The 20,240-nt window shown below is 38.9% G+C and overlaps 1 pseudogene; it reads left to right on the top strand.

The window, feature by feature from the left end:
- Positions 1–8,869, top strand: part of LOC143389235 (uncharacterized) — a 68,079-nt pseudogene extending 59,210 nt beyond the window's left edge.
- Positions 8,870–20,240: the final 11,371 nt, after the last annotated feature.

Raw genomic sequence — 20,240 nt, 5'->3', positions numbered from 1 at the left:
TTCTGCAATTTTAATTTATAAATTTTTATTAAAATTGCATGAGAGGGTTGGGATATAGCTCAGTTGGTAGAGTGCTTTTTTCACAGGCACAAGGCTCTGGGTGCAATCCCCAGCACCACAAAAAAATATTAAAACTTGCATTAACACTTGACATATTTCAATATATTAAAAAAATGCTAAAAAAATTTTGTTCCACATCAGTTTGAAACCATTTTAATTGCATTAGTCACAGATTTTCCTAAGATTACCTGGAAATTGGAGTCAAATTAAACCAAGATATTATGCAGCTAAGAAGTATAAGAACATATTTCCATGTTCAAATAGAGCTCATGGTATTTCTTCTGTGACTTTCTTCTGATCTTTGTGCATTCTTTTATTTCTTAGTAGTATAGTCAAAATAGGAAGAGGGTGTGGATGTGCATGTGGAGGGGGAGGCCGGGTAGGGAGGGCAGGGGAGAATGGGCCCTGCCTTGTTTCTGTGGCTCAGAGAACTTCCGAGGACGACTATAGTGCCATTTCTAAATGAACAACACATGACTCTTATTTTCACCTCTTCTCTGCCCTCTCTTCAGGTTTCCTATGTACTTCAAGCGCCTGCTCCCTGTGGTACAAAACCCTGGTGTGTGTTACTCCAGCCCCCTGGAGCCGTTTTGCTTTCCTAAGAGAGGAGCCATTAACTCCTGCAGGGTCTGTGCAAGGAGCTGTTGGTGTCCCCATAGCAGCAGTCAGTGACAGCTCATCTGGGTTTCATCAGCTTTCTGGGGCAGCGTCAACAAGTGTCGCACCTACTGCAGAAACAGCTCTCAAGTTTCATCACAGTGATGCTCAAAAATATTCTCCAGCTTCGGCAATGACCTAGTTCATTCAAGGGCAGGGAAAAAATGCTCTTCTTCCAGAACTTGCCCGGGCACAGAGTTTTCCTCTTAGGAATACAGACTCAAAATTGTGCTCCCAGTTTTTGGAAAAGACCTTGAATTTGAATCCCTGTCCCAGAAACCGTGTCATCCGATCAATGTCTCAGATACTGCCTGGGAAGCCCACCACGCAGCCAGCCCTCCAATAACATCTCTTGGACAAACAATACTGAAAAGTAAGTATAGAGACTGGTTCTTACTGAAGGGATGGCTGTGCTTTAAATACATAATTATTTAGCAGACTGCTTCCTTAAGAACTAAAACAAGATAAAGCAAGGGGTATCTGGGTGGGACGCTGGGACATATCACAGTTTTAATGTGGCCAAATTCTCTTGGTCTGGTAGTTTAAGTCCACTCTGACCTTTCTTTTATTTTTATTTTTCTTTCTTTTTTTTTTTTTTGAAAATAATGATTATTTTAAAATGTTTTTTTTTTTAATTTTGGCTTGACAATAATTAAAATAGTTTCTTTCAAATTGTGTCTGTCTTAACAACTAGAAAAAACAGAGGATAACTCAAAGGAGTGGTCTGTAGGGGCTTTGCAAAGTAACATGAAAAATTGAGACAGTTATCTGGGTAATTCTGGCCCCAGATACTTCTGCCTAATATAAATGAGTATTTTAGTCAAAGGTTATTCCTCTTCCTTGGATTATCTGAACGATTGAAAATTTGAAAATTTGCCCTATCTGGAGGACACAGCAGTAGTTTTTCTGATAACAGGTAATGCAAGTTGCTGAAAAGATCTCTGATTATTTCAGAATAGCTCGATGGCTCATGCAAACATTCATCCAGTTGTTAAGTAGGTTTTTTTTTTAATGTAAGGCAAAAGGTCAGTAAAAAAGTGCCTGCTGTTAAAAGGCACCACCATCATGTTACATTTTAATCAACACATCTAAACTTTAGAGCCACTGATTAAGGGGGTCAGTTACAGAAATCTGACAATCATTTAAAAATAGATAAAAGCAAGAACAGCATTTAGAATTGCTTCTGCTTGAATTATTTCCTTTCCTCAACCTTCCCCTTGTGCAAAGGTAGCCCTCATTTTTGAAGAACAATTAATCAGGAATGGTAGTCATTCTTAGTGCTCTGAAGGCATATGGTTTATTTCACAAAGAATGGGCCTGTCTGCTCTGAGCCTTCTCAGTTGAAACCCAGGATGTTGAGAGCTACCTTCTGAATCAGCAACTCTACAAATCCTGTACTAAAAGGTGCTGATGGCCAATAGATATATTCATATCTTGGAAACCAGGATTTGAAATCAACTAAATGTCTTCAGGCTCCCAAATAATATTCCTCTTTTAAAGTTTATATAAAACACTTGATCAAAATTTGAGGATGCTTTTAGGTAGGGCAGAATTCCTGTTTTTATCACCTGACACCCTCCCACCCCCCAAAAAAGAGACATTAGTTTTTTACAGCTCCATGCACACTTACATGTAGCTCTCAGCCTATGTGCAAGGGGAGGGCCATTGTGAGTAGTCTCATTTGGATAGAGCTGGGAACAAGAGGAGCCCAGGCATCACAGTCAACTTCTGAGTCCAACACAGTTTTTCCAAACATCTGAACCCCAGTTTTTTCATCTGTAAAGTGAAGAAAATGACATCCACTTTACCATAATTGATGTGTGATTAGATGAGTAAGTATATCTAACATATCTGCCATATCTGAGTTTCTCAACAAAAGTTAGTTCATCACCTTTGTTCATTCAAAGCTTCTTTCTTTCTTGTTGCTAAGACTTCAGGATATGATCATAATAGTAACTCTATGAAGTAATAGAAACTATACCTTAGAGATATTGGTATAGGGTGATTAAACAAACAACATGAAAAATTAGACTGAGGAAAATTCTGTATTTGGAAATAGTGCATTTGGAAATAAAATTAATTTTAAAAAAGAACTATGTTTTGGAATGCATCTAATAAATAAGAAAAACATTTTACAGAAAATCATTGGCCATATGTTTACTATCTAAAAAGAGAGGTAGAGATTTATCTACTTCATCTTAGACTAATTTTATCTAGCAATACCATATTTAGATATGAGTGTTTGAGAATGGATAGGAATGGAAGACGGAGTGAATCTATATATAAGGTGATGTCTGTTTGAGCTACTGACTGGTTCACATGGAAATGCCAAAAAGAAAAACTGGGATTGGAGAAATGTAAAAAACTTGGGAGAAAATGATGTCATCTAGGGGCTAGAAAAAAATGAGGGCATAAATACCCAGCCTACACAAGAGAAAAGAACATTTTAAAAAGTTTAGAGACTTTATTAGGATTTCTGCAGATGTGCGTCCTCCTGGCATGGTCTAAAAGCGCACAACCAATCAGGGCATTGGACCTCAGATTGAAGAGAAAGACAGCAGGTTAAAGAGAGGCTCAGTCCTGGAAAGCTCAGGGCTGGACACCCTGCACCTATCTCTCAAGGGCCAAACTTTGCATGGCTCCTAATGACACATCTGGGGGGGCACCAGTCACCTCCATCTTCAATTGATCCTCACTCAGCTCTTAGATAACCAGGCTCATTTTCCCCCCTCAATCCTGGTCTAAGACATTTTCCTGAGTCCAGTTATTCTCACACTTTCAAGTGCATTCATTTAAAGTGAATGTTGTTAAAATACCAGTTGCTGGGCTCCACCCATCAGAGTCTCTGATTCTGAGGACCCCAAGAATTTGCATTTTTCCTGGTGATGCTGATGGTGAGATGCCCTGCTTCAGACATTTCTTTGGCCTGCAGTTCCTCAAGAAAACCTGCTTATGCTTCTTATTTTCAATTACTGAACTTGCCCTTCTTCTCAGAGACACCCAGGTCACTGATACAATATGCTAGTGCTGTAGTGAACACAAAAGAAAAATCAATTGGTATCCTGCAGGCAAACCCATTACAGTATGGCTGTGTATGAGGGATGCTTGGTGTGGGGACCATACACCCTGATAAGCAGTCCATTACTTGAAGGAGGCTACTTTTTCCAAATGAAGATATAAGGGAAATCTTTAAAGGAAGCGAGCATTTGAACTTGGGCATTTATTTGAAAACAGGTGGAATTTGAACAGATGGAGGAGATCCTTTTATGTAAAGGAAACAAGAAAATATAGACAAAAACATGAAGGACAGAAAGATAATGAGTGTGGAGATGGGAGATTAGTTTGGTGGGTCCTGGCCTTTCCCAGCTCTCAGCACTTTCTTGGGGGAAGCATTCTTTAATTAAGCCAGCTTTGTTTCTATTTCCCTTTAAGTCATGTACTTCTGATTATATTTTTCTTTTCTTTTTCATTTCTTTTAGGTTTGTTTCCTAAAAGTGTAGCATAGCTGAATTTAATTTTTATAACCTACTGAGAACCTTGTTTTTTTAACAGATATTTTATGTATTTTTCTTAGGTAAACACTTCAGAATACAATTATTGGTTCTTATGGTAATATAAGAAACAACCACACTGTTTTCTCCAAAAGGTTTTATCATTTTACATTATTGGCAATATGAGAAAGTTCTGACTAGTTCACATCTCAGCCACTGGTACTGCTCTTCTCAAATTTTTAATTTAAGCTATTTTAATGAGTATACAACATTATCTTATTATTGTACTGATTTTTATTTTGTTGATATCTAATGAGGTTAAACACCTTTTCCTGTACTACATGAGCTATTTATAATCCATTTCAGTCTATTCTATAATTAAGAGAGCTTCATTAATGAGCTGCAAGAGTTCTTTATGTGTTCTGGTTATAAGCCATTTTTCAAGTACATTCTTTATGAAATGCAAAGGACTGCCTTTATACTTTCATACAGACTTGTACATAAATGCTTATGTAGTTAGAATAACTCTTATCTGAAAATTTGGGGATCAGAAGAATTTCAAAAAAAATTTTTTTAAGTTGGAATATTTTTATAGACTTTACCAGTAGAGAGTCAGTAACCTAAAAATCCAAATCTGAAATGCTCCAAGATTCCAAACTTTTTGAGCATTATATTGGCATTCAATAAATTTTGGATTTTGGAACATTCAGGTTTTGGAAATTTTGATTAAGGATACTCAGCCCATAACAGCTTTAGTTAATAGCCCCAAATTGGAAACAGATGTTCATCAAGTAATGAATTAACAAATATGTGATATGTCTATGTGGTGGAATACTATTGAGTAGAAAAGAGAGTAAAGTACCGCATATGTAAAAATAATATATATGTATCTCAGATACATGATGCTAATAGGCCAGACACAAAAGAATACCAACTGTGTGATTCCATTTACTGCTCAGATTAGTACATCAGAAATGCTAGAAAAGACATTTAATCTATGGGGACAAATGGGTAGACAGGTTGCCTAAAGCTTAGGGTGGGTTATAATGGACCTGCATGCAGTAGAAGGGAACTGTTTGGGATGATATATGTATTCTGTATTTTTTTGTTCTAATTATTTCTACATGCCAGGAGAATGCATTTTGGTGTAATGTACACAAATGGAGCACAAATGCTCATTCCTCTGGCTATACACAATGCAGAATCACACAAGTTGAACAATCATCCTATATATATATGGTAAGAATGTCTTACTCTACCATTTTTTCCACTCTCATTCCTCCACCCCTCCTTTGATTCCCCCTACAGAAACCAAAGTTTCTTCATTCTTCCCTATTCCTTCCACCCATGGATTAGCATCTGATTATTAGAGAAAACATGTAGCCTTTGGTTTTCAGGATTTGCTTATTTTGCTTAGCATGATATTCTCCAGGTTCATCCATTTACAAGCAAATGCCATAATTTTATTCTTCTTTAAGTATGAGTAATATGTATATGTAATGCATCTATCTATCTATCTATCTATCTATCTATCTATCTATCTATCTATCTATCCATCCATCTATCTATCCATCCATCCATTCATCTATCTATCTAGATATCTAGATATCTCATTTTTTTATCCATTCATCTGTCATATGACACCTAGGTTGGTTCCACAATTTAGCTACTGTGAATTGAGCTTCTATAAACATTGATGTGGCTGAATCACTGTAATTTGCTGATTTTAAGTCCTTTGGGTATGAAGCAAGGAGTGGGATAGCTGTGTGTCAAATGCTCATTCTATTTTAAGTTTTCTAAAAAATCACCATACTACTTTCTATAATGTTTGTACCAGTTTGCAGTCCCACCAACAATGTATGAGTATGCCTTTTATTTCCACACCCATTTTAACATATGGTTGCTTGTATTCTTGTTAATTACCATTCTGGCTGGAGGGAAATGGAATCTTAGAGTAGTTTTGATTTGAATTTCCCTTATTGCTAGAGATGTTGAACATTTTTTCATTTGTTTGTTGATGGATTGTATTTCTTCTTCTGTGACATGACTATTCAGTTCCTTAGGCCATTTATTGATAGGATTATGATGATGATGGTGGTGGTGATGATGGTGGTGATGATGATGATGATGATGATTTTTGCTGTTAATATTTTTGAGTTCTTTAAATATCCTGGAGATTAGTTCTTATCCTGAAGTGCATGTGGTAATGATTTTTTCATTATGTAGACTCTCCCTTCTTATTGTTGATTTTTTTTCTCTTTTCTTTTTTTTTGCTGAGAAAAAGCTTTTTAGTTTGTATTTTCAGTTTGTATTTGTATTAATCTCTTTAATATGGCAGTGATTACATGAGTGTATAAATTTGTGTAAACCATTAAAAAGTATACTTAATATTTGTGTGTGTTTGTGCATTACTGTTTGTGAATTATTCCATAGTAGCATTACTAAAAAAATTCCTTGTCCTCATATTTCAAAAGTGATTTTACCAGCAAAAGATTTACTTCTGTTTAAAGTTAGAAGGCATTATGTAAAGACTGAAACTTAGTTGACCTAAAAAATCCATGTGGATACATCAGTGTTAATATAAACTTTACATGAATTAAATACCCTTAAACAAGGAAAAGGTAAATGAATTCTTCACATACATACTAGCCTATGAATCAGTGTATTGGAATGCGACTCAGACATCCTGAGAATGCATTGCTAGATTGATATTTGGTAGTTCTATTGACACTGAGAAGCTTCCAATTAATGTGAAATAATTGCAAATAATCTGTTCTTGGTTTTATTGTTCTTTTTCTGATTAGTGAGTTGAATTTTATTCCATTTTTTTAGTGTGGAAACATGTGTGGAACATATACCAGTGTTTCTGAGAGTCTCTTCTTTCTTTTAGAAGCAGAATCCCTAGAATTTAGTGTAAATACCATGTAGAGCCTGTGCTTCTCAGCTTCTCTTGAAGCAGGGGTGGAGGTGTGATCAATGAGAAAGGAATAGTAATGTGAGTAGGGTCACAGTAGGTCACATTAGGACTATTTCATAATCATTTTTGGTCAAGTCATACTTTTTGGGGGGAGGAGGTATGGAGATTGAACTCAGGGGCACTGGGTCACTGAGCCATATCCCAGCATTATTTTGTATTATATTTAGAGACAGGGTCTCAGAGAGTTGCTTACCACCTTGTTTTTCATGAGGCTGGTTTTGAACTCGGGATTCTCCTCTCTCTGCCTCCTGAGCTGCTGGGATTACAGGCAAGTGCCACTGCACCTGGCTAGTTAGATATTTTTAATGTTGTAATTTTAAGATGCTAAATATGCTATTCAACTTTCCTATAATTATTTGTGTCTGAGCAAAGGTTTAAAGTTATCCGTGATTACTTCCATAAAGTTTGTTATATGTGTCAGTTTTTGTTTTAATGTATACTTTAATGTTATTTTTTTGCCAATATCTCAATTGAGGATTATGCCTTTTATCTGAATAAGATAACTCTCTTCATGATTTTTAACATGTGCTTTGCGTATTGTTTCAGTTGATATTTATATTGCCAGCTTTGTTTCTATTTCCCTTTAAATCATGTACTTCTGATTATATTTTCCTTTTCTTTTTCATTTCTTTTAGGTTTGTTTCCTAAAAGTGTAGCACAGTTAAATTTAATTTTTATAACCTACTGAGAACCTTGTTTTTTAACAGATATTTTATGCATTTGTATTTTTTTGTCAAAATTAATTTCATTAATCTTGTTTTAAGTCCTTCTTGGTTTTCATTGTTTTTAAGTGTTTTGCTATTCAATATAAAGCTTTGTTTAATTTAGTTTTGATTTTTTAAAACATAGCCTTTAAAAATTGGCTAAGAATTCTTTTTTTAATTTTTTAAAAAGTCAAAGTCTGTATAATACCTATGGTTCTTGGTAAGTCAAGAATCGGGGGCTCCCGGCTACAGGTGCTCTGCCTACAACCCCTCTGACCCAGCCTCCGTGTCTCCCTGGCCAGGCCTCAGCTTCAGCCTCTCTTGTGGCCCAGGGAACCCACAGGCAGCGGAGCCTCCAGCAGAGCTTCTGGTGCCCAGGAGGGGACAGGGCGGGAGGTGGAGAAAGAGGAAGCCTGCGAGCAAGCAGAGCGGGAGGAGAAGGAGGACGTCCCCAGCTACCTCTTACTGGAGCGGTCAGTGCTGCTGGTTGGCTCAGGCGGGGCGGACCGAATGGTGACTCAGAGATGCGAGAGGCTGCAGCTGGATGCGACTCCAGACAGTTGGGCCTCTCCTTCGGCCCTCGGGGCCACCACCGCAGGCCCCGGTGGTGCTGTCTGCAGACAAGGCCAGGTCTCTTGTTGTTCAACTGCTGCTGCTGCAGCCTGTGTTGTCACAAGCTTTGGCTGCGCCCTCCAGAGCCCTACACTGCGCTGAGCACTTGGGGATCTTGGTGGCTTGTGGGATTGCGCCACGCCCTATTGCGTGCTGGAGCTCCCCTCAGGCCCTAGTGCACTGCAGGAGTCCTGCAGGCGAGGATGGTTCTAGGGCGCCATCGCCTCAAGGTGCCAACAACAGCAATGATGGACCCAAGCCAGAGCAGCTGCAGGCGTTGATGACCCCCACCGCCTTCTGCAACAGTTCTTGCTGCTGGGAAACCTCATGAAGGAAGCATGAGGAGACTCCAGGGAGCCTTCCCTTAGGTTTCGGCCACCAGCCCCATGGGTGCCTCTGGGCCCGGTGGCAGATGCAGCGGACCAACCCCGTTGCTTGCAGACCTCGAGCACCTTGCTCTGACCCTGTCCACCCTGGAGAAGAAAGAGAATGCCACTGCTTAGAACTTGGCTTTCTGCCCCCATCAACCCTGATTTGAAGCCTCGCCTCTACTCCTGGGAGCGACAGCCTAGGTGCATGGAAAGCTTGGAAAAATTTTAAGCCCAGAAGTGGAACCAGCAGGGCAGTGATGTCCAAGAACTTAAAGTATGGTGAGATGCAGGGACTAAGGCATGTCCGCATGACCGTGTCCTATGAGAATTTCCCCATCAACCCTGGGCCAAGGACCTGGGATAAACTGGGGCACCTATGGCAGCTACTTGCATCCACTTGTACTAGACCTATCACTTGTGGGCATCCTGTGCTTGGATTGTTTAAAGAAAGGGCTGGAAAGGGCGGGAATCGTGAGAGCTTTCTAACAATTCTTGAAAACGAGTGATAAGGATACATTTTCTCCTTACTTTCCGGTGGAGGAGCTTACTGAAAACGGTGCTATAATTGCTGTGCAGAGAAATTCTGGGTTGAAAAATGTAAAATCTTGGCATTGGGTGGGTTGGCATCGCCTCCTTTCTTCCACTTAATCAATGACAGGAGGAGGTGGGAGAGGAGAACTCCACTTAGGGAATGAGAGGGAGGTGCATAATTTTGAAGGTTGGGAGATTTAAATTTGATTGTGGACTTTTACATGAATTGACCTTGCCACCCGTGGTTAAAGGTCATATTTATGCTCTGAGTGAGAAGCAGTGGGGTTCCTGAAAAAGCTAACTCATCCTTGGTGTCTTTTTCTCTCCAAGAAGAGCTCTGACTTGCTTTGCCACCACTTGGAGCCTCCTGATGACACACAGGCTGGGAGGGATGTGTGAGAAGAGTTGCTTTTTCTGTGTTTCTTCTTTCCAGAACTCCTTCTCTTGCAAGGCTACTCATGGCCATGTTGCTAGCTTTCTTAGAAAAGGTCATAAGGTCATAAACAATCTCTTCTCCTCTCAGCCAACCTTTCTTACTCTGCCCTTTCTGTGGGGTTGGAGGAAGGCCCTCAATGGCTTTCTACTCTGTTCTGGCCCTCTGGAGTGGTGGGCCTGAGCCTCTGCTCTTCCTCATGCACAGTTATTTTTCTCCTGCCTGCCAGCTCTTCTTTGTGAGTGACTGAAAGTTTTTAAAATATAACTCTCCTCTAGAAGAAACCACTGGCTTTACCCTTATAAAATTTGATGGTGCTTTAGTAAGGTGCCACCCCCAAACTTGAAGGGTAGCTGAACCAGTTTTTAAAGATTCAATGGCTTCTTCATCCTCCAGATGTAGCTATTGACCATACACTTGCATCGGAGTGTCTGAACCTGTGGTGGTCCTGATTTATGTGATTTCTTAATTAAAATGTCTGCTGAATAAATTTTATTTTTGTTTTGGAAAAAAATCAGATGATATTTATTGATGTTCATGATCTAATGAGCAAATTTATGTTTTACTTATCTCCTCAGTTTTCATTAATATGATCTGAGGATTTATCTCAGATTATTATTAAATTGCTTTTTAAATAACATATCATTTTTACTAACTTTTATGTCAGCTTATAGATTATGAAAATCCTAAGGTTGTCACAGCCTTAAATAATTTGGCACTTTTCTAATTATATATCAAAATGATCCTTAATAAACTCACTAAAATATACACTTAGTATTACTCATCATTTTGTTGATCTATTCCCATTTATCATCAAAAAATAGCTATTTTTCTTTCCCTGTTGCTCACCTTCAAGGCATTTGTTTGCTCACTAGATCACAAGGAAGAAGTATAAAAAGTCAGATTTTTAAATTTAAATATCAAATTTTACATTTTATATTTTCTATAGCAAAGTGTAGCACCTAGAATACATTCGGCATCATTGTATTAATGGATTTTGTGTTAGTGAATTTTATGACAGTTAAGTTAGTGAACTTGTAAGCTTGTTTTCTAAGCTATGCCTGTCAGTTGTTATATCAGGTTACATATGGCCTGATATTTACATTTCTGAATATTTGTTTTAAAATCAAAGCCATTCTCCTGCTGCTTTGAGTCTCTGATAGACTGTCATGTGACCTCTACAAGTGAGCATCAGCTTCATTCTATCTATATAATAAAGGTGCTTGAGTGGGACTTCTTCAGTTTTTCAGAACTTAGTTGAGGACCATTTGGGGGAACAGGGTCTTAGTGGACATGAAGGCTATTTTGAAACAGTGGGGAAGAAGTCAGTAGCAGTTGCTAGGGATAATATCTTTTAGAAACCAATGTTGTTGCTAAGTTATTGGAAGTCTTTTCTGTCTCAGTTCTTATTAATATTTTTTAGTTGTATATGGACATAATATCTTTTTTCAAAATATTTAAATTTTAGTTTTAGTTGTACAAAATACCATTATTTTATTCATTTATTTTTATGTGGTGCTAAGGATGGAACCGAGGGTCCTGCACATGCTAGGTGAGCACTCTACCAGTGAGCCACAAACCCACCCCCCATGGACACAATATCTTTATTTCATTTTTATGTGGTGCTAAGGATCAAACCCAGTGTCTCACATGTGCTGGACGAGCAGGGTTGTAGCAAATCCATGCCATGTTGTCTTGAGTTGAGGCCTGTGGTTCTCCCAGGCCTGAGCCAGGGGAGTATTCTGTTTTCCCACAGTGTCAATAGTCCACTCACTGGGGGCCACCCAGTCCCTTCCCACCCTGTGTGCTGTCTGGGGCTCCCTGGTTCCTTCTGTCACTGCTGTTCTGAACCAGCCCCATCTACCTTCAGAGTCTCTGCCTGACTCTCACTCACTCTCTGGACCTAATCCCCACTCTCCCTCCAGCTACCAGAGGGCAGCAGTGAGAGTCCTTTCTAAAGGTAGAGCTTCATTTTTTTCCTTCCTCTGGGCTCCTGGCCCCCTCCCTCCATCCATGTTAACAGCCCCCAGGGGTCAGCACATGGCTTCACTTCACTCTGCAAACAGGCCACTGGTGTGCCTCCAATATGAAGGAGGATGTGCTTCTAGATGACACTTGGGCATTAGTGAAGGCCATCAAGGTCTCAGGCTGGGGGTTGAGCCTGTCTTAGGACAGCTCAGGGCTTCATCAATGGCCCCAAATTAAGGTATCATGTTCTGCTCCAGCCTGGCTTGAGGACAAAACAAGGCCACTACAGCTATCATTTATGGCTTTCCATGGAAGCTTTCAGATGAAATTTGTGTTGCCTTTAGCTTGAGTTATAGGGAAAGGGGAGCAAAAAGCCAGCCTGTTATTGCAGGTGGAATGTAAGTTTAAGTGACAGTAAAGAGAAAAGGTGCAGTCTTAAACTTCTTATAAATCAATTTTCAAGAGGTTCAAACTCCTACATATAAGATAAAGAAGAAGCCAGTCCCTGAGGAAAACAGAGCATGGTGAGATTCACAGTTATTTTAATTTCTTTCCAACATTTGTAAGTAAATAAGAGTTTAAGTCTGGCCTTGGACTTTCCTTAAGTTATGGAGAAGGTAAAATGGGAAGCTCAAGTCCAGCTCTGGTGTGCTAAAGATGACATGGTTACACATTGAAAGGAGAAACACGTGTGACCAGTAGCAAAATTTTTTTCCTTTTTGGTTTCATAGGCCAGGAACCCAGAGGAAGGAAAAAAATGAAGCCCTCCCAGAAAGGATTCTCACTACTGCCCTCAGGTAACATGAGTGCATATGCATTTAAATACATACGCATATAAATTACTTAAAAATTTCTCCAATTGAAATCATACGTGATTGTCTTAGTCAGTTTTCTGTTACTATATTAGAGTACTTGAGACTGGGTGATTTAAAAAGAATGGACATTATTCTGGCCCATGGTTCTGAGAAAATAGCATGGTTTTGACACCTGTTCATCTTCTGGTGCAGGCCTCCTGATGCTGTAATTCATGGCAAACTCTGGAAGGGCAAGTGGGTGCACCCAGAGAAGGAAAGGAAACTCAGCTCCTCTTTCTCTTAGAGAAGGTGAGAATCATTTGTGATGCTCCCCCCACAAAGTAAGAACCTCCCACAAGGCTCCAATGCCCAATACTGCCTTATGGTAAAGGTAAGGTTCCACATAGAAACTTCTGAGGGACACACTCAAGCAGTCATGATGACCAATTATAACTTGGTTTTTATATTTCATGACACATTGTGGACATCTCTCACGAGTATTAGTGACTCATTCAGTGTTTTGAACTTGTCTACAATAATAAATCTGGAAAACAAATAAAATATATAAATCAAATGTCCATATGTGTTTAACATTTAATGGATCATATTTGGTCACTGGGAGTAATTGTTGTGACATCTATTTTTATAAAAATGGCATATTCTAATTCTTATAACTTTATTTATAATAAGTGAATATATTATAAGTATATTTTTATATTGTAAGTTTCAAAAGATCCATATTATCATGGAATAAATAACTTTAAAAATTGTATTAGAGTTGGCTCAGTGGCACAGGCTTGTCATCCCAGTGGATGTGGAGGCTGAGGCAGGAGTATTGGTAGTTCAATGCCAGCCTCATTAACTTGGTGATGTCATGAGCAACAATTTAATCCTGTCAAAAAAAAAAAACACAAAAAAACAAGAAAGAAAGAAAAGCGGAGCTAGACACGGTGGCACACACCTGTAATCTGAGTGGCTCAGGATGCTGAGGTGGAAGATTATGAGTTCTTGATCAGCATCAATAATGGTGATGAAATAAGCAAATTAGTGAGACTCTGTCTCTAAATAAAATACAAAATGGGTTTGGTGATGTTGTTCAGTGGTGGAGTATCCAAGAGTTCAATCGCAGAAGGGCCAAATAAAATAAATAAATAAATAAAAGGTGCTGGGGATGATGCTGGGCCTGTGGTTCAGTGGTAGCAAAATTTCATGGCATGTGTGAGGCACTGGGTTTGATTCTCAGAACCACATATAAATAAACAAAATAAAGATCTATCAACAATGAAAAAATATTTTTAAAAAATAGGGATGTATCTCAGTGGGTAACCACCCAAATGCATTCACCCTCTACCCTCTATCCACCTGGGATGCCCACCCCAAAGCTTATGAAAGAACAATATCTCAGCCTGCCACCTATCCAGCAGTTCTTCTTTAACAGCCCATCAGAACCCAATCCTCACTTGATGCCCATCTTTTTATGCCACCCTGTGACTATACACTGGGCCTGCACTAAGCCAACCCAGCACAATTGGTTGCTAAGGTCCAGGTGGAGGTATCCCTCATTCATTCCACTAGGACTTTATATTTTTAAAAATGGGTTGCTAATAATTCAAAATGACAGGTTTATGGCTAAAAGTACAGCTCAGTAGTAAACAAGTTTCACATGTGCCTGGCTCTGGTTTCCAACTCCAGCACCTTAAAAAAGCCAGGCAGGACTGATGGCACATGCCTCTTATCCCAGTGACTATAGAGGCAGAGGCAGGAGGCTCATAAGTCTAAGGACAGCTTTAGCAATGTAGTGAGGCCCTAAAAATCTTAGAGAGACACTGTCTCTAAAATATAAAAAGGCTTGGGGATGGGTTTTCAGTGCTTAAGCAATCCTAGATTCAGTCCCCACAACCAAATATAAAACCAAACCCAAACTAAAAGTGAAAACAAACTGTATTCCCCAAAATCCTTTGCAGGTAGGGGTCTCTATGATTCTGTGCTGGCCAATGAAATAGCATTGGAAGCCACTGGTCCTCTCGCTCTTTGTTTTTTTTTCTTCTTCCTTTCCTCCTGATTGCTGTATTGAATGGATGGCAGAATGAAAAACAGAAAGGGTCCTGGGGCATGATGGCATGGCTGGATAGTCATAGAAGGTAAGACTACCAACCACTGGGCTTTTTGATTGCAATGATTTTCCTCCTTGTTCTACTTTCTGTTCATTGTCCTCAGGTTCAGGAATAATATAGGCCCAAAGAACCAGCCATCTTTGTCACCAATTGCTTTTCGGGTCTCTGGAGATGGAAGGAAAGTACAACACAAAACATCTACAGTACCTAATCTGAGCCCTTGGAGTAGAGTTAGGCCTGAGTCATCTCCAGGACCCCTCACCTGCCCCAGAATGTTCACAGAGCGTATCTTTCCTCTTGATGCCAACAATCAAGTCCAAAATCTCAGGGCTCTCATGGCTCTCCTGAGAACTGTTCCACAACAGGCTGACACTGGTCCCAATCTCAATTCCTTCACTGATGGGCCATTGGGAAAGTGATTTTAAGCACACCTTACTGTTCCCATTTTTGAAGTGGGTCTTCTCCAAAAAAGACTTGAAAATAAATGAGCACAGAAGGAAGAAGCCAGGTTCCAAGGACTGAAGATAAACCCTGACTCCAGAGAAACCCAGGATCTGAAAAGATGTCCAATTAAAATGAGTTGGCAGATAAAGTATAGACCTTAACATAAAGCAATAACCTGACAGCAAAATATCAGGTGTGGGCATGGACATATGTGTGAGAGACTGACTTTTCACAGCTTCCACAACAGGTAAAAATGAATGCTAAATTTGTAATACATAACATAAGAAAAAGGAACCACATTTTTTCTAACTTTCCTCTTTTTCTTTCTTTTCTTTTTCTTTCTTTTTTTTTTTGTACAAGGGTTTGAAATTAGGGGTACATAACCACTGAGCCTCATCCTCAGGTTTTTTAATGTTTTTTTTTTAACTTTTGAGATACACTGTTAATCACAATATTGAGGTATTCTTATATCAAACAAGCCATACTAGAAAGGTTCCAGAGCTAGAGAGAAAAACCTGCAATCCCAGAGTGTAAAATATGTCAGTGGAGGATGAGCCATGTGGACAGAATGCAGAGGATCAAATGGGTGGAGTGGGCATTGCTCTGAAGAACAGTGCAGGCAAGAGGCCAGGTGCTGGGTGGAGCCTATGAAAAAAAGTAGAGAGGACCTAGTGAGGCTTAGTTGTTTGGCAGAGCTGGTGAGGCAGAGTCAGGCTGAGTGAGTGGAGCCCAACCCATAAGAACAGTGGGCGAGCAGAAGACAGGGGAAGCACGTTGGAGGCAGCATCCCACCCAGGACCCCTTAGGTGAGCACAGCCTAGGAACCAGGAGGTGCACTGATGCAGGAGCAGAGGACATTGTGGGTGCATTCACAGGAGGCAAAGGGAGTCAGAAGAGGCATCTGGTAATTCTGTCAGAAGTCACTGTTGACCCAGTGGGGAAGAAGTGTCTTTGGGCTCTGAGATAGAAATGTGACCTCAGGGTCTGCTCCACAAGGGGCCTCAGTTTCCCCTCTTACACACTGAGGCAAGGGAGGGAGGATGAAGATGCTACAGCACAGCCTTTCTTGGTTCTCCCCTCTAATGGGATTCTGTGTACTTTCCATATTTTCAGATTGATTGGGTTCCATGGGGTTTCTGGAAGGAATCCTGGGGATATCTCCTGAGACACTTTGTTTTTGAGGAACAACAATTTTTCTGGCATGTTCATAGAGACTTCTCTTGGTGTCTGCTGTTTACATACTGAGACCCTGAAGTCCAGAGAGGGTAAGCCTGTGATGCAGTCATCACTTGCTGGAGCCTGATGTGGATCCCACAGTCCCCTTCGCTCACTCACTCACAGGCAGGGGTTTCCTAGCACCTGGGCAATGAAAAAAGCATTGATGGGGAAAGAGGCCTTGACCCTTTCCAGGGGCAACTTGGGGAATCTCCCTACATCTGTAAAGTAGGACATGAAGTGATGCCTGCCTCTCAGACTGGTGTAAGGCCAAGCCCCAGCTTCATGATTCTCTAAAAGGCAGTTTGGCATGGATGGGGCAGGGGGTCTATTTTGACAGTATTATCATTTCATATTTTTTTCTTTTAAACATTTATTTTTTACTTGTAGGTGGACACAATACATTTATTTTATTTTTATGTGATGGTGAGGCTTGAACCCAAATCCTCATACATAATAGGCAAACACTCTACCTCTAGGCAAAACCACAGCCTTCATTTAGTTTTATATATGGAAACATAACCCCTTGAACACATACAAAGGTTTATCAAAGCAAAAAAACATTTTTCAACCACTGTGCTTTACTGCCCCCTGGGGCAGCCCTAAAGAGTAGCAATGATCTCTTTCCAAATTGAAATTTGGCATATAGAAAATTGGAAATCTTTACAAAGCCAGAAAGAACAGTGTGACCTGCCCAATGAAACTCTTACCCAGCCTCAATAATTTTCAATAATTTATCAATTCTTTCTATTCCTCTATCTCCAACAGAATTCCTGCATCATTTCCAAATAAACCTCAGGCACTCTGTCACTTAATCTTTAAGTATTTTACTAGGCATCTTTCAAAAACAATTCCATTATCAAGCTGAATCTCTTCATAATTCCTGAATACCAACCAAGATGCAATTTAAGTATAAAGATACCTAATTGTCTCAAAGAGATTTTTTTATCACTTAAAAACCAAGAAAGTTTATCTTTATCTCTTGTGATTTTCTAGGCAACCTCAGCAGATCGATGGTCCAGAAGATTGGTGTGACGGTTCTATAGAACAAATGGGAAGAAGAAAAACAACAGGGCAAAGAACAAAACTCTCTCTCTCTCTCTCTCTCTCTCTCTCTCTGTGTGTGTGTGTGTGTGTGTGTGTGTGTGTTTGTGTGTGTGTGTGTTTAAATTCCAAGATTAAAGGTTTTTTATTCTTCCAGGTACAAAATATACATACACCAATAATAATGACATAAGGAAAAAAGTTCTATATTCTATGTCTTTTTAATTATAGAACAATTTTATCTCACCAGAATATTAACAATGGACAAATAGGCCTGACTTAAGAGAAGGGAGGGAACCAGGAGCGGAGACCTGACCAAGATTTTGCCCTGAGGTAGACTAGGCCAGTGTGGAAGGTGGCTGTAAGTGACATCATGAGGACTGGCAGAGTGAAGCAGAACAACAAAAAAAAACAATGTACCAAAGGAAACCTTAGCTCAGTTGGCTAAAGTTTTTGTTCAAAGTTAAGTGACATGAATATCTTCAGGAAGTGCAACACTCCTCCCTACAGAAAACTCAATATTCATACTTCGGGAAATATCACCTTCTGGTTTTCTTTTCATGCCCCAAATATTTCTTAAAGATCTTTTATCAATGCTTTTGTCCTCACAGCTGGTTTCCAAGCTCTCTTCTTTCTGCTCATCACCTTTTATAATTTTCATTTTCCTCCCTAAATAATCCTATCACTCAGTTTTTAAATTTTGGTAAAATATGCGTAACTTTATTTATTTGATTATTTTGTTACAATTCTGACCACTTTTAAGTGTCCTTCCTGTGGCATTAAGATTTTTTAAATTGTTGTGCAAACATTGCCTCCATCGATCTTCAGAATTTTGTTGTCTTCCCCAACTAAAACTCTTTACCAATTAAACACTAGGTTTACTCCTTTCCCCTCCCTTCTACCCCACTAAATTAAGAGTTTTTACTGTGTTGGGCACCATTTTGAATTTTTTACATATATGAACCAATTTAATTTTCTTAAAAATTTAAGAGGTATTACTATCATTTTTTTCTACAGATTAGGTCCCAAACAAAGAAGTTGTATGAATCCCTATAATTTTATAACCAATTGTATTATTAGGCCCAAATATTTTCTTCACCCTCCACTTCACTCTTCACTGCCCTATGACTACTAACAAAAGTGGGGGGTTCTCTCATACCTCATGGACATCAGGGTCTGTGTGATACTTCGGTCAACAGAATGTGAGCAGAAGTGACATCTGCACTGTCCAAGTAGTAGCTTTGACTCATGTTGTAAATTTATCAGCATTCTTTTCCCTTAAAAAAACCTGAGATGGATGTTTTCTTTTTAGACTTGGTTCTAGAATAAAAAAAGATATTGGACAAAGCCAAATCTGATTCCATGACCTTTATATAAAGTAATTATTTTTGGAATTTATCTTATTATCACATTTGATAATCTATTTAGAGAAATTAAAAATTCTTTTAGCACAGATATTGTAAATTATAAGGAAGACATTAAAATTACAGGTCAAGAAATATTCCAACTGATCTTAAGCAAGTCAAAAATATAAACCCAGTCATAGAACAATAATTTAAACATTAAGCAACCTTTTCATTTTTAAAATTCATTATTGTAGAATATTTATAAGGAGAGAGTAAACAAAAGTAAGAATAATTTCATTGTGAAAATGAGTGTATATTTGAGAGAATTTTTTAAGACCTTTTAATCTAATTACTAAAAGGTATTTGTTTGGTAAATTTCTAATGGCATGCTGCAAATACTTGTGAGAATTATGAGACCATAACCTTAAAATAAATGAATCTCTGAACTGTTTCTGTTTCATGAAGAATCCAAGGGAAACCTTCTAATTCCTAACTCTGCGGTTGAAATTTTAAATTTTCTGCATCTCTATCCTGAAGTATTGCCCTAGCTCATAATTGGTCTTCTTATTTCTACTCATCCCACCTACAGTTCATTTTCAACACTGTAGCCCCAATTTCTCTGATATATAAATTAGAGAATACAATTCCACAACTCAACCCTTCAATAATCTCCATTTCACTCCAAACCAAAGTCTTTCTCACAATCTACAAGGTTATACACACCCTGACTCTTTCTGTCCTTGTCTCCATTCATGCCCCTACTACCTCTCTCTGCTCCAGTCAAGCTGGCCTCTTTGCTATGCCAGGAACATCTCTTCCTCATCATTTGGTGTGTGCTGTTGATTTCCTCAATACTTTGTAATCCATATTGCTTTCTAGTGCACCAAAATATGTTTCAGTCCTTTCTCAAAAGCACAGATAACCCTTTACAGACCACCCTCCCAAACCATTTCCTAGTCTCCTTACCAGGTTTATTTTTTAATAGCACTTGTTACCATCTAAAATAGTCTATGTATCCCACCCACCCACTTGCAATCTCATTTCCCTAAAATATAAGATCTACAAGAATAAGATGTGTTGTCAATGATGTTCAATGCAATCTCTCAAACTTGGCTAATGCTAATATTCATTCTTGAATAAATGTTTTTGCTTGAGATTCAAGGAGTTAAAAATATTTTCTTCACTTGATTAAAAAATTTATATTTTAAGTGAATAGAGATATCAACTTCAGATAGCATAATTACTGTGAGAGTTGTAAGATAGATAAAAATAAATACAGAGCTGTTAAGAGACAAAATAATATGGAAACATGAGTGGCGAATAAGTCTTTTAAACCGTCATAACAGAATTTATCAAGTCAAGGGCCCTGTAACCTGGAGTGTATAATGTGATGGGCCAAGTGTATGCTGAGCCTTATGCTGAGCCCTAGGGTATACCATGCATGTCTTTCCAAATAGTCACCTTAACCCAAAGATATGA

This window comes from Callospermophilus lateralis, unplaced genomic scaffold, assembly GCF_048772815.1.
Source record: "Callospermophilus lateralis isolate mCalLat2 unplaced genomic scaffold, mCalLat2.hap1 Scaffold_137, whole genome shotgun sequence".
In the NCBI taxonomy this organism is placed as follows: domain Eukaryota; kingdom Metazoa; phylum Chordata; class Mammalia; order Rodentia; family Sciuridae; genus Callospermophilus; species Callospermophilus lateralis.
The sequence above is the reverse complement of the archived record's forward strand: the minus strand, read 5'-3'. Positions and strand labels throughout refer to the sequence as shown.